Below are 12,056 nucleotides of genomic sequence, written 5' to 3'. Positions count from 1 at the left end.
TACAGTGTGGGAATCATGGTGTCAACCCTCGCAAACATGTGCAAGATTTTCTATATGCATTCTCAATATCATTCTAGAAAGTTTGTACCAGTTTACACTATCAGTGTGGAATAGATGAGAAAGGTCTCAGGTTGTGTACATTTTCCAGTGTACTTGTTGCAAATATGCTACTTTGTCTAATTCAAATAGAGGGAAAGAGAGAGAGAGAGTCTGCTATAAGAATAATCACATCTGCTCTTATTTTATTCTTTTTTTTTAACGTTTATTTATTTTTGAGAGAGAGAGAGACAGAGCATGAACAGGGGAGGGGCAGAGAGAGAGGGAGACACAGAATCTGAAACAGGCTCCAGGCTCTGAGCTGTCAGCACAGAGCCTGATGTGGGGCTCAAACTCAGGGACCGTGAGATCATGACCTGAGCCGAAGTCGGACGCTTAACCGACCAAGCCACCCAGGCGCCCCTCTTATTTTATTCTTTTAAAAATATCCTATTCAGGGGCACATGAGTGGCTCAGTCGGTTAAGCGCCCGACTTCAGTTCAGGTCATGATCTCACGGTTCGTGAGTTTGAGCCCCACATCAGGCTCTGTGCTGACAGCTCAGGGCCTGGAGCCTGCTTCAGATTCTATGTCTCCCTCTCTCTCTGACCCTCCCCCGTTCATGTTCTGTCTCTTTCTGTCTCAATAAATAAATAAATATTTTTTAAAAATTAAAAAAAAATCCCATTCAAACTTGGTGCTTCCTCATTATGTGCATGCAAATTTCTTGCCATTCACCCCATGTGCATAAGAATCCATCATGACATGGCAGGTGAGTGCTGATGTCCTAAAGTAGAAGATACTGAACATATAAGGACCTGTCAATTTTCCTAATATTCACTTTAAGAAAGTATTTTCAGTAAAACAAAACATTTTATTTTCCCAAAATTTTTCTGTGGTAATTTCTAAACACACCATTAAAGAAGATGTGAATTCCTGAAGAAGCACCAAGACTAGGTTTCCTCTCTTTTTTAGTTTTTATTAATTTATTTTTATTTATCTGTCTCTTGAGGATAATTTATCTCTCTTGATAGAGAAAGAGAGTCTGAGTGGGATAAGGGCAGAAAGAGAGGGAGAGGGAGAATCCCAAGCAGTTTCCATGTTGTCAGCAGAGAGCCCAATGTGGGGCTCGATCCCACATCCCTGGGATCATGACCTGAGCTGAAATCAAGAGTCAGATGGTCACCAACTGAGCCACCCAGGCACTCCTAAACTAGGTTTCCTCTTTACTTTTTATTTTTTTCTTCAACAATTAAACAACCACTTGTTCAATATCTGTTATGTGCCAAGCATTGTTCCAGGAATTGGGGACACAACAGTGAACTAAACTGACCAAAAAGAAAGAAAAGAAAACAAAAACAAAAATAAATTCCTGACCTCCTTGAGTTTACATTTCAGTATTTTCTAAGTATTTGTTACCCATCCACCTTTTATTCTTAAACTCTCTGTCTATCTGGTCAGCAAATCCCATCAACTCCACCTTCAAAATATATCCAGAATCCAATCACTTCTCACCACCTCCACAGTTACCACACTTAGTCTAATTTTTCTTCTAAAGATCTCAATGGTATTTTAGTTGTTCTGCTTGCTTTCAACTTCCCTCTTCCCCATCCCCAACCACCACACACACACACACACACACACACACACAGTCTATTCTTAACACAGGAACTAGGATCATCCTTTAAAGCAAAAGTCAGATTACATCACTTCACTGCTCAGCATCCTTCTATAGCACCTAGCTCAATTAGAGAAAAAGCCAAGACTGTACAATGGTCTACAAGGCCTTATAGAGTCTGTCTTATTGCCATCTCTCTGACCTCCCTACTCTTTCTCCCTTGTTCACTGAGCTCCAATGATGGCGGCCTCCCTGCTTTTAACTCACAGGGCACCTTTGTGTTTCTGGACCCCTGAACAAATTAATCCCTCTGCCTAGAATACTCTTCTCCAAATATCCACATGATCCACTCACTCACCAACTTCAGACCTTGTCTCACATCTAATCTTAGCAATATGTTTCCTTACCACTCTATTGAAAATTACAACCCTGTATTCTTCCTGCCTTCCTAAGTAATTTTTTTCCCAAAGCCCAGAAACGTAGTCACCTATGCAGAGTTGGGCTGGTGGAGGCAGCAGATCTGTGCATCGTGCAGCAGTCCATGAGTTGCATGAGTCCATTTGTGCAGGGAACACTGAGAGAGGAAACTTGGAGCAGGATGTTGAAACCTCAACAGGATAAAGTGGTGGAGACCTGAAGAGTTTAGCCCTGTGGAAGAAGGGAGCTGATAGCAGCAACAGGAGATTTGTTCTATTCAGAAAATATTCATCTAATACTTAATATTAAAGGTTATGGCAGCTACATTTCTCACTTGGGGAGAAGGGAATTACAAATATGGAAAGGGAGAAAACTAGAATGAACCCTGTGGATTCATTGGATTAGAGCTGGAGTTTAGTGTTAATCCATGCTTTCAGAATACATAGATATAGAAATAAATATGTAGGTGCATGTATAAGTATATGTATATGTACGCATACATATATGTATATGTATGGGTTTCATACATATAAACCCAACTCTGAGCACTAAAAAGATTTGGGAGCAGCCATACCCCATTAACAAAAAATATATCTAGCATTCAGATCTTGGTTTCCAAATATCCAATGTCATTCTCCACTGAAGAGATCCAGGGATCCTCCAAAGTAGCTGATTCCAAGGCTAGGTAGAGAAATTACAAGATAGGCCTGATGCATCTTTTTATGCCAAACAGAAAGGAAGGACTCAAAGATGGGGCTTTGTCAAAATGGCACAGGTGTCAGCTTAAAAGGGCCTCCACTGGACAAAGCTGGGAAAATTTGAGTATCAAATAATAATGCTAAAAATTATATAACCTGCTGAATAAAATAAAATCCATGAGTTTATCCTGATCTAAATTTTCCAAATAATAAATAAATTCAAAGAGAAAGATTTTCTCTATAGTAGAATGAGGACTAATAAATGTAGTGAAAGTCATGGACCATGATGGTAATAATCAACCAAGAAACATCAACAGATGCTAAAACTAGTGAATGAAAGTCAATATGCAATGAGATGTTTACATACTCTCAGAATATTTCACCATAAAATGCTTTTTAATTACGAAAAAGAATAACTTTGCAGTGGAGATGCTGGACAGACGTCTTCTTAATGAAATGATAAAAGTTAACATTAACAATTATGAGACAAATTGAAATAACTTCTCACTTGATTGTATGCAATAAGAGCACAATTTGACTTATGTGGCATTCTTACCAAAAATGTATAATTGGCATTTAACCATGAGGAATCATCAGACAAACCCATATACTAGAACATTCTACAAAATGTTTAGCAACTAATTCTTTAAAATGATCAAGGTTGAAAGTCAAAGAAATATTTTAAAAACTGGAGGTTTTTTTCCTGGATTTACTGAGGTATAATTGACAAATAAGATTGTAAGACATTTAAAGTGTACAACATAATTATTTTGAATGACACGCACACACACACATACATGGTGAAAGGATTTTCCCCCATCAATGAAGGACTATTTTTGATTTAGGACACTGAAAAGACACAACTAAATGCAACATGTCATTCTGAATATGGTCTTTTTGTATAAAGAAGATTATTGGGACAACTAATGAAGCTGCATGAGCAGTGAACAATCAGTGCTAATTTCCTGATTTTGATGGGTATATTATGATGATGTAGGAGACAGTTCTTGTTTATTGTAAAGTAGTCAGGAATGATAGCAGCTTACTCTAAAATGGTTCTTGAAAAAAGAAGTTTCTTGCACTATTCTTGCATTTTTTTCCTGTTAAGTTTGAAGTTATTTCTAAATAAATATACTTGTAAATCCAGCCAACACATTTCCCATTCCCCTCTTCACTTTATTTTTTTCCAGGACACTTATCAACTTCTGATAGACAGTATATTTTAATTATTTATTATCTGCCTTCCTCTGCTAGAATTAAGACACAGAGACTTTTGTATTAGTTTTACTTCTGTATTCTAGCACCTACCACAGTGTTTGATCCATACATGATGCTCAACAAATATTTGTCCAATGAATTGACTATTCCTGTCTTCAGGTATAGATTGCCAGTGATCTGCTGCTGAAGCAAGCCAGTTCCCTTCCATGATATCTATAGAAAAAGAATCTCTTCTCCAAAGGAAATGACACATAGAAATGAGGAAATGCAGATCTACCCACTCCCTAGACAAACACTGGTTTACCACAAGAGATGGTTTCATCCATTAGAAGCACAGACAACCAAACTCCTTCAATTTCATTGGTAGTTTTATATAATGAAATGGACCACAGCAGTTTTTCCATAAAAAAGAAACTGCTTCTAAGTCAACTCAAGTTATCTCTTTGCCAAATCAGATTTAAAAAAAAAAAAAAGGTTCTGTGTTTGAATAGACAATCTCTTTTATCTTCAACAATTTCATCAAAGTTTTCAATGTTCTCAGGGAAAAATTAAGTCAAGATATCTTGTTAAATCATCTGTTGAGATATTTAAATGTATACTGAGAAAAAAATCATATGAAATTTCCATTTGAAAGAGTAGAATCCATCTGAAGTAAGTTTTTCCTTTTTTTTGTACTTTATTAGTCACACAGTTCTCCAGAATGTACTTACGTTAATATGAGAATATTGTAGGAGAAAGGAATATAATAGCATAAAAATATGAATGAATAGATAGGTAGATAGATAGTAGATAGATAGCACTTAGCACAAGGTCTGCACATGGTGATAAACACATAAATATTAGTTTTTTGTGGCAAATGTAATTGAAACACAAACTCCATATATAAATTATAAATATGCAATAAACCTAACTGAAGTAAAATATACAAACATGTAGGGTTTTTCTCTTCAGTTCCATTCTGGAAAAGTTTTACAAGTGGAGTCTCATTTTCTGTAACTCACATTGACATATCCTTGAAAAATGTTATCATAGAGAGATATAAATGTAAAGATGCAGCTTTGGCTTTGCATTGTTAATATTTGTGGGAAGCTCAAATTTTATGTAGAAATTATATTACTTCAGCTTCAAACTGCTTTGTACAATATGACATTTCATTTTCATTTACACACATTTTGTCTCTCACTGATTAAATAATTTCCCAAATCAGCTTGAATTTGTCATATCTGCTTATAGCTGAAGGTAACAACCAAATTATTTTGGGACTAATTTACATAATAAGTATAGTGGAATTTTTATTATATACAAAGCATTAGATATGAATATTAGTTCAATAAAGTGCTAAAGGACTTAACTCTGTAAATTAATTATGTGATCTGTATACATCTGTATTCAAATCTCATTAAATGTTAAAATAATTTTTTTTAAAAAAGCCAGTGTTGCATAGGATACTCGTTCTCATTTTCAGTTAACATTGTTTTATAACATATCCTCAGTCTCATCTCATATTGAATCTGCTTTTTTAGAGCTAGTACCAGTTGCTCTTGATTCACTTAATGTTAAAGTTGAGTAGCAAAGTATTTCCAATTCTCAGGATAGGTATTAGGTTTCAGGTCTCTGGCTTATGTCTAGTCCAACTAATGTCGAGACAGCTTACATTAATCGATCATGTAAGGATGGTCAATAAATACCTCAGCAGTTACAGCCCACACGTTCAATGCAATGTTATTTCAATCATGAATTAATTATCCACTAGAGTCTAGACCTTTTTGGAGGATCAGTTAAGCTTGTAATAAAGATTAGAACATATACACATAGTAAAGATGTAGGTCAAGATATATACATATATACACGTCAAGATATCATCACAGGTCCACTGGTGGTGACAGGGTTGGTGGGGGGGAAGGGTGTCAGCTCTGGTTGTCATCACCCAGGGCCCCAAGCATAAAAGGCTCTATCCCTGTGTTCTAAGCCAAAAAGAAAGGAGAGCAGCAAGTCACATAAAAGCTCTAAAATTTTACCCAGAAATGGCATTACTGCTCACATTGTATTGGTCAAAGCAAGACACACAGTCCTACCAAGCTTCAAAGTACAGGAAAAACAGTCCTACCATATACCCAAAAGAAGGAAAGAACTAGAAAAATTTGGTTACCAGCAATAATAACCAATATAATATTCCCAACATCACACCAAATATCCTGTTCATTGTTCTTCCACAGGCAAAATATACTCATCACCTCCCAATGGAGTCAATTCAAGTTACGCCATCAAGCTCAAAGTTCAGGATCTCTGAGTAATATACAAAAATCTCTGCATCAGTGATTAATATAATATGTCCAGTGACCAGGACATAGTTTTTTCTTGATCCAGAGTCCTATGAACTAAAAATGCAAGTTATCATTCCCACAATGTGAAGTATACAACAGTGAAGTAGAATAGGATAATCAAAATAAATACATTCACAAAGTGAAAAAAAAAACCAAAAAACTGGGAGACACCAGAAAACATTGAAACATTGGTAGAAAACATTGGTCCTTAGCAATTTTGAAATATGCAGGGCAGAATTGTGAGGACCCCTTAAATGAGGTGAGAAATGATTTTTTTTTAATTTTTTTAATGTTTATTTATTTTTGAGAGACAGAGAAAGACAGAGAACTTGCAGGGGAGGAACAGAAAGAAGGAGACACAGAATCTGAAACAGGTTCCAGGCTCTGAGCTGTCAGCACAGACCCCGATGCAGGGCTCAAACCCAGGAACCACGAGATCATGACTTGAGCCGAAGTCAGTTGCTTAACCGATTGAGCCACCCAGGCGCCTGGAGAAATGTTTTTTGATTAAGCATTTATTTCGGTTACTGAAAGTAACACCTTTCTCATTTTTCTTCAGGGTCCCTGGACCATCCTCTAGGATATTCCTCTCCCCCTTTAGTTTCTTTGGCCACATAAAAAGTGGACTTCAAGATATAGACCTTTCATTAAGTTTGAAGAGCTTTCTCCTGCCAATAGATGAGATATGTAAAGCCTCAAATAGTCATAAACTTTATGTACTCCAGGATAATGGTTTATCAGTACCACTTTCTTACGAACACAACAAATGTTTTATCTGTTTGATTCTAGTCATTCCGATGTGCCAATAGCCACAGCCATAATTCATTTCTAGACACACTTCTTTAATTTGCTATTTGTTTCATTTGTTTTGCTTTCATCCCACTATGCCACACCCACCTTCAATACAATTATGTATTCTATGAACCTATCAAGAGGTTAACCACTTTAATCTTTTGCTAAGAATTTTTTGCTCAATTTAGAGTATTTACTAAATGCTTCCTTAAACCATTCATAAGTTTTAGCAGTGAATATCATCAGCAGACATTAAAGTTTAATCCTTAATATATAACTGAATTTTAATAGTCTTGTCATTTTTTTATTTATTAATTGGGATTGTGAGGCAGTCTCTTTGTCCAGTCCTACAAATTTCTGAATTTATAGTCTCATTCCATTCCCTTTAATCCCTTCTTATAAGCAGAACAATTCTTTTCTGATTGTTTCTGTCTTGCAATCCCTTGTCAAATGCAATCAAAAGAAACTCACTTATGTTTATAATGCTTTCCTTAAAACCTCTTCCCTAAGAATAACAAATTCATTTGGCTCATGATTTTCCTTCTAAGTCATTTCATACAACATTTTCCCCAAGAGTTTTACCATAGCAGTATGTTTTTTTTTCTATCCTCCCAATCTCCAATAACCATTTTTTGAATGTCCATTTATTTTTGAGATAGAGAGAGAGAGAGAGTAGGGGAGGAGGAGAGAGGGGGTGGGGATAGAGGATCTGATGTGGGTTCTATGCTGACAGCAGGGAGTCCAATGCGGGGCTTAAACTCATGAGCCATGAGATCATGACCTGAGCCAAAACTGGACCTTCAAATGACTGACCACCCAGGCACCCCTCCATTAACCATTTTTTTGAAGATTATCTTCAAATTCCCAAGACAACGTCACATATTTTAAACTTATGTATTATGACAGCCCCTACTTCTGGTACCAATTTTCTATAATATAGACTTGATTACACTGTAGTAATAAATTTAGTAAGGATCAGGTTTTTCAGGGTTGATGGTGATGTGGGAGGACCCTAAGTCACTTCATCCCACAGATACAACTAGATAACAGCCACAATGGTATAAATAACCCGGAAATCAACCTGAAAGGTGGAAGAACAAACTCTCCACAGCTAAATGTAGACAAGAGGCCACATTAAGGAGGGTAGGAAAAGGAGAGATGCAGTCAGGAGCTAAATGGACCCACAAAACTGTCCACAGAAGGGAGAGACACTGCAGGGGCAGAGAGAGAAAAGAACAAAATCTCAAACCAGGGAGCCTACGTGGGGAAGACAAAACACCATAACATTTGGTTTTGAAATCCAGAAGGATCAAATTTCATGAATTCTTACAATCACTGGGGCTTAAAACATAGAATTTTAAAAGTCAGCAGGCTCCTGGAAGGATGAGAGGAAAGTGAGTCGCCACCCTTGAAGAGACAGCAAAACAAACAGCCCCATGGAGATACAACATAGAAGCAGCAATTTGAAAAATGCCTAGAGTATACAGGAGTGAGATATGTTTACTAATCTAAGAGTGCATGTTGTAGGATCAGGGATCATCTGGAGACTTCTCTAGAAACAAAGGAGCTGGCAAATGCATTTCCCTCCCCCATCCCCAGCCTAGATGGTCACCTGCTGTCAATACTTGTTCCCCTGCTTTCTCCTGTAGACACACCCCCACCCCCTCTAGGCAGGCCCCAGTCCCAGGTCCTCTCCCACAGCAGACTTGTGCAAACTTTGCTTACACTGCCATCCTGCCCTCACATGCTTCTGCTGATCTATCCCCTCTGACCTGGCTTGCCTTGGTTCCCTGGCAGCTGGAGGTTCCCTCCAGCCAGCATGAAATTTGCTGGCAACACATGTCCCCACCCTTTCATTTTCCTGCAGTTTGGTGCTACTGCATCTCTGGAAAATGCCTGGTCTGACATTTGTGGGAAAAAAAACACAAATACATGGAGGTTAAATGACGTGCTACTAAACTACGAATGGGTCAACTAAGATATCAAAGAGGAAACCAAAAAATACATGGAGACAAATGAAAATGAAAACACAATGGCCCAAAATACTTGGGATACAGCAAAAGCTGTTCTAAGAGGGAAGTTTATAGCTATACAAGCCTACTTCAAGAAGCAAGAAAAGTCTCAAATAAACAACCTAAATATTACAGCTAGAGAAGCTGGGAAAAGAAAAACAAAACCCCAAACCAGTAAAAGGAAGGAAATAAGAAAGAATAGAAATAAATGAAATAGAAATTTAAAAAAACAAAAAAAAGGAACACATCAGTGAAACCAAGAGCCGGCACTTTGAAAAGATCAACAAAAATGATAAATCTTTAGCCAGACTCATCCAAAATATTTTGTAAAAGCGCGCGAGAGAGACAGAGAATTCAAATAAAGTCAAAAATGAAAGAGGAGAAATAACAACTAGGACCACAGAAATATAACAGAATTATAAAAGAATATTATGAAAAATCTTCTGCCAACAAATTAGACAACCTAGAAGAAATGGATACATTCTTAGAAATTTATAATCTCCCAAAACTAAATCAGGAAGAAATTGGAAATTTGCACAAAGAGAATACTGGCAATGAAACTGAATCAGTAATCAAAAAACTCTCAACAAACAAAAGTTGAGGACCAGACGGCTTCACAAATTAATTCTACCAAATATTTAAAGAAAAGTTAACACCTATACTTCTCAAACTATTCCAAAAGATAGAAGAGGAAGTAAAACTTCCAAATTCATTCTATGAGGCCAACATTATTACCCTGATAACAAAACCATATTAAGACACTGCAAAAGAGAGAGAGAGAGAGAGAGAGAACTGCAGGCCAAAATCTCTGATGAGTATAGATACAAAAATTCTCAACAAAATATTACCAAACTGAATCCAACAATACATTAAACAAGTTATTTATGACAACCAAATGGAATTTATTCCTGGGATGCAAGAGTGGTTCAATATTCACAAATCAATGAATGAGGCAGATCACCTCAATAAGAGAAAAGATAAAAATCATCTTATCATTTCAATAGATGCAGAAAAAGCATTTGACAAAGTACCAAGTGCAACATTCATTCATGATAAAAACCCTAAACAAAGTAGGTTTAAAGGGAACATACCTCAACATAATAAAGGCTACATATGACCAATAAAGGCCACAGCTAACATCATAATTAATGGTGAGAAACAGAGTTTGTCCCCTAAAATCTTTTTGAGGTGATGAAAATGTTCTAAAATTGAGTGTGGTGATGTTGTACATGTATGTAAACACACGAAAAACCTTGAGTTGTACACTTTAAAGGGGTGAGTTGTATGGTGTATGAAACCTATCACAATAAAGCTATTTTAAAAAATTCTATTACTGGAAAAATGTTACAGTATATTCAAGAAGATTGACACAAATGTACAGATGACTTATTAACAACAGAGTGTTAATAAAAATTAGTAAATTTGGGGTGTCTGGGTGGCTCAGTCAGTTAAGCGTCTGACTCTTGATTTTGGTTCAGGTCATGATCTCACAGTTCATGAGCTTGAGCCCCATGTGGGGTTCTACACTGCTTGGAATTCTTTCTTTCCCTCTCTCTGCCCCTCCCCCGACTCATTCTCTTCTCTCTCTCTCTCTCTCTCTCAAAATAAGTAAACATTAAAAAAAGGAAAGTTAGCAAATGTGGTTTTATTACTTCCTGGAAGAGAATTATATTCTCCCATAAAATATTTCTTGGTTCCAGTATACATACATAGATAGAGCTGGATGATCCATTGGTCTAAATAAATATGGCATTTAGGGTTTTTTATATGTTATACAAAAAAGAGGAAAAAAGGATACAAAGAGCTTTCAGAAAAAATAGTTTTTAGAATTTAAGTTCTGTATAAATGAACCTTCTCTTTTTTCCTTATTATAATTTCCCTTAGTTCCTTGAGACTATTATCCCTCTTCTGATTTTACTTGCTTCTTTGCAAAACTTGAGCAGAGCTCCCTGAAGTGATAACTCTCTTCAACCTTAGAGAGGCACAGTTTTGCCTGGATCAACCATAGCCCCACCTGGTAGCCTCTGGCATAAAGCAAACTCCTCTGGGGCTTCTCAGGGGGCAGCCCAAGTGCTGCCCTCAAAAAAAATGTTTGAGTATCCTTTGGTGTGTCTTATTCTATCATACAATGATGAGCATGAACACGGATTTTTTCTATCACCTAGACATCCTCAAAATCTGGTTCAGCAGTCAGCCACTGCCCATTCCCCACAAATGAACCAGGAAGCTGTTGGAGGAGTTTGTGTTTCAGGCATCAAAGTAGTACAGCCCATTCTCCAGAATATTGGGGTAAAGTCAGGCAGCAGATCCAACAGTCACAGTTGGAGACTATATCCCCAAATCCATCAGTATAAGTAATACTCTTGGTTAAACTGCCCTTTCGGTGGCCACCAAGTTAGCTACAGGATGATTCCCCTAATAATGCATATACATTTGAACACTTAGTCTGGGGACACCTGGATGGCTCAATCAGTTAAGCATCTGATTGCAGCTCAAGTCATGATCCCGCAATTCATGGGATCGAGCTTTGGTTGGGCTCTGTGCTTACAGCTCCAAGCCTGGAACCTGTTTAGGATTCTATGTCTCCCTCTCTCTCTGCCCCTCATGTTGTCTCTCTCTCAAAATAATAATAATAATAATAATAATAATAATAATAATAAAAAATACTTAAAAACAAATAAAATGAACACTTAGTCTGAAAAAGTTTGGATCTGAAATCTTGCTTCACTATCTCAAAAAAGTACTACATTTAACATTTACACATTTAAAATACTGATTGCAATTCCTATAAAATTAAATTATTCTAAAGAATTTGTTTTAATTTTTAATACACTTATGTGAATAATGTTTCTCATCAATAATAACTATTAAGAATTTAAACAGATCATAACATAATAATTTTGATCAGTAATTGCATATGGCCATTCTAAGGCAAAAAACAT

Source organism: Neofelis nebulosa, chromosome 4 (assembly GCF_028018385.1).
Source record: "Neofelis nebulosa isolate mNeoNeb1 chromosome 4, mNeoNeb1.pri, whole genome shotgun sequence".
Taxonomy (NCBI): Eukaryota; Metazoa; Chordata; class Mammalia; order Carnivora; family Felidae; genus Neofelis; species Neofelis nebulosa.
This window is presented reverse-complemented; position numbering follows the sequence as displayed.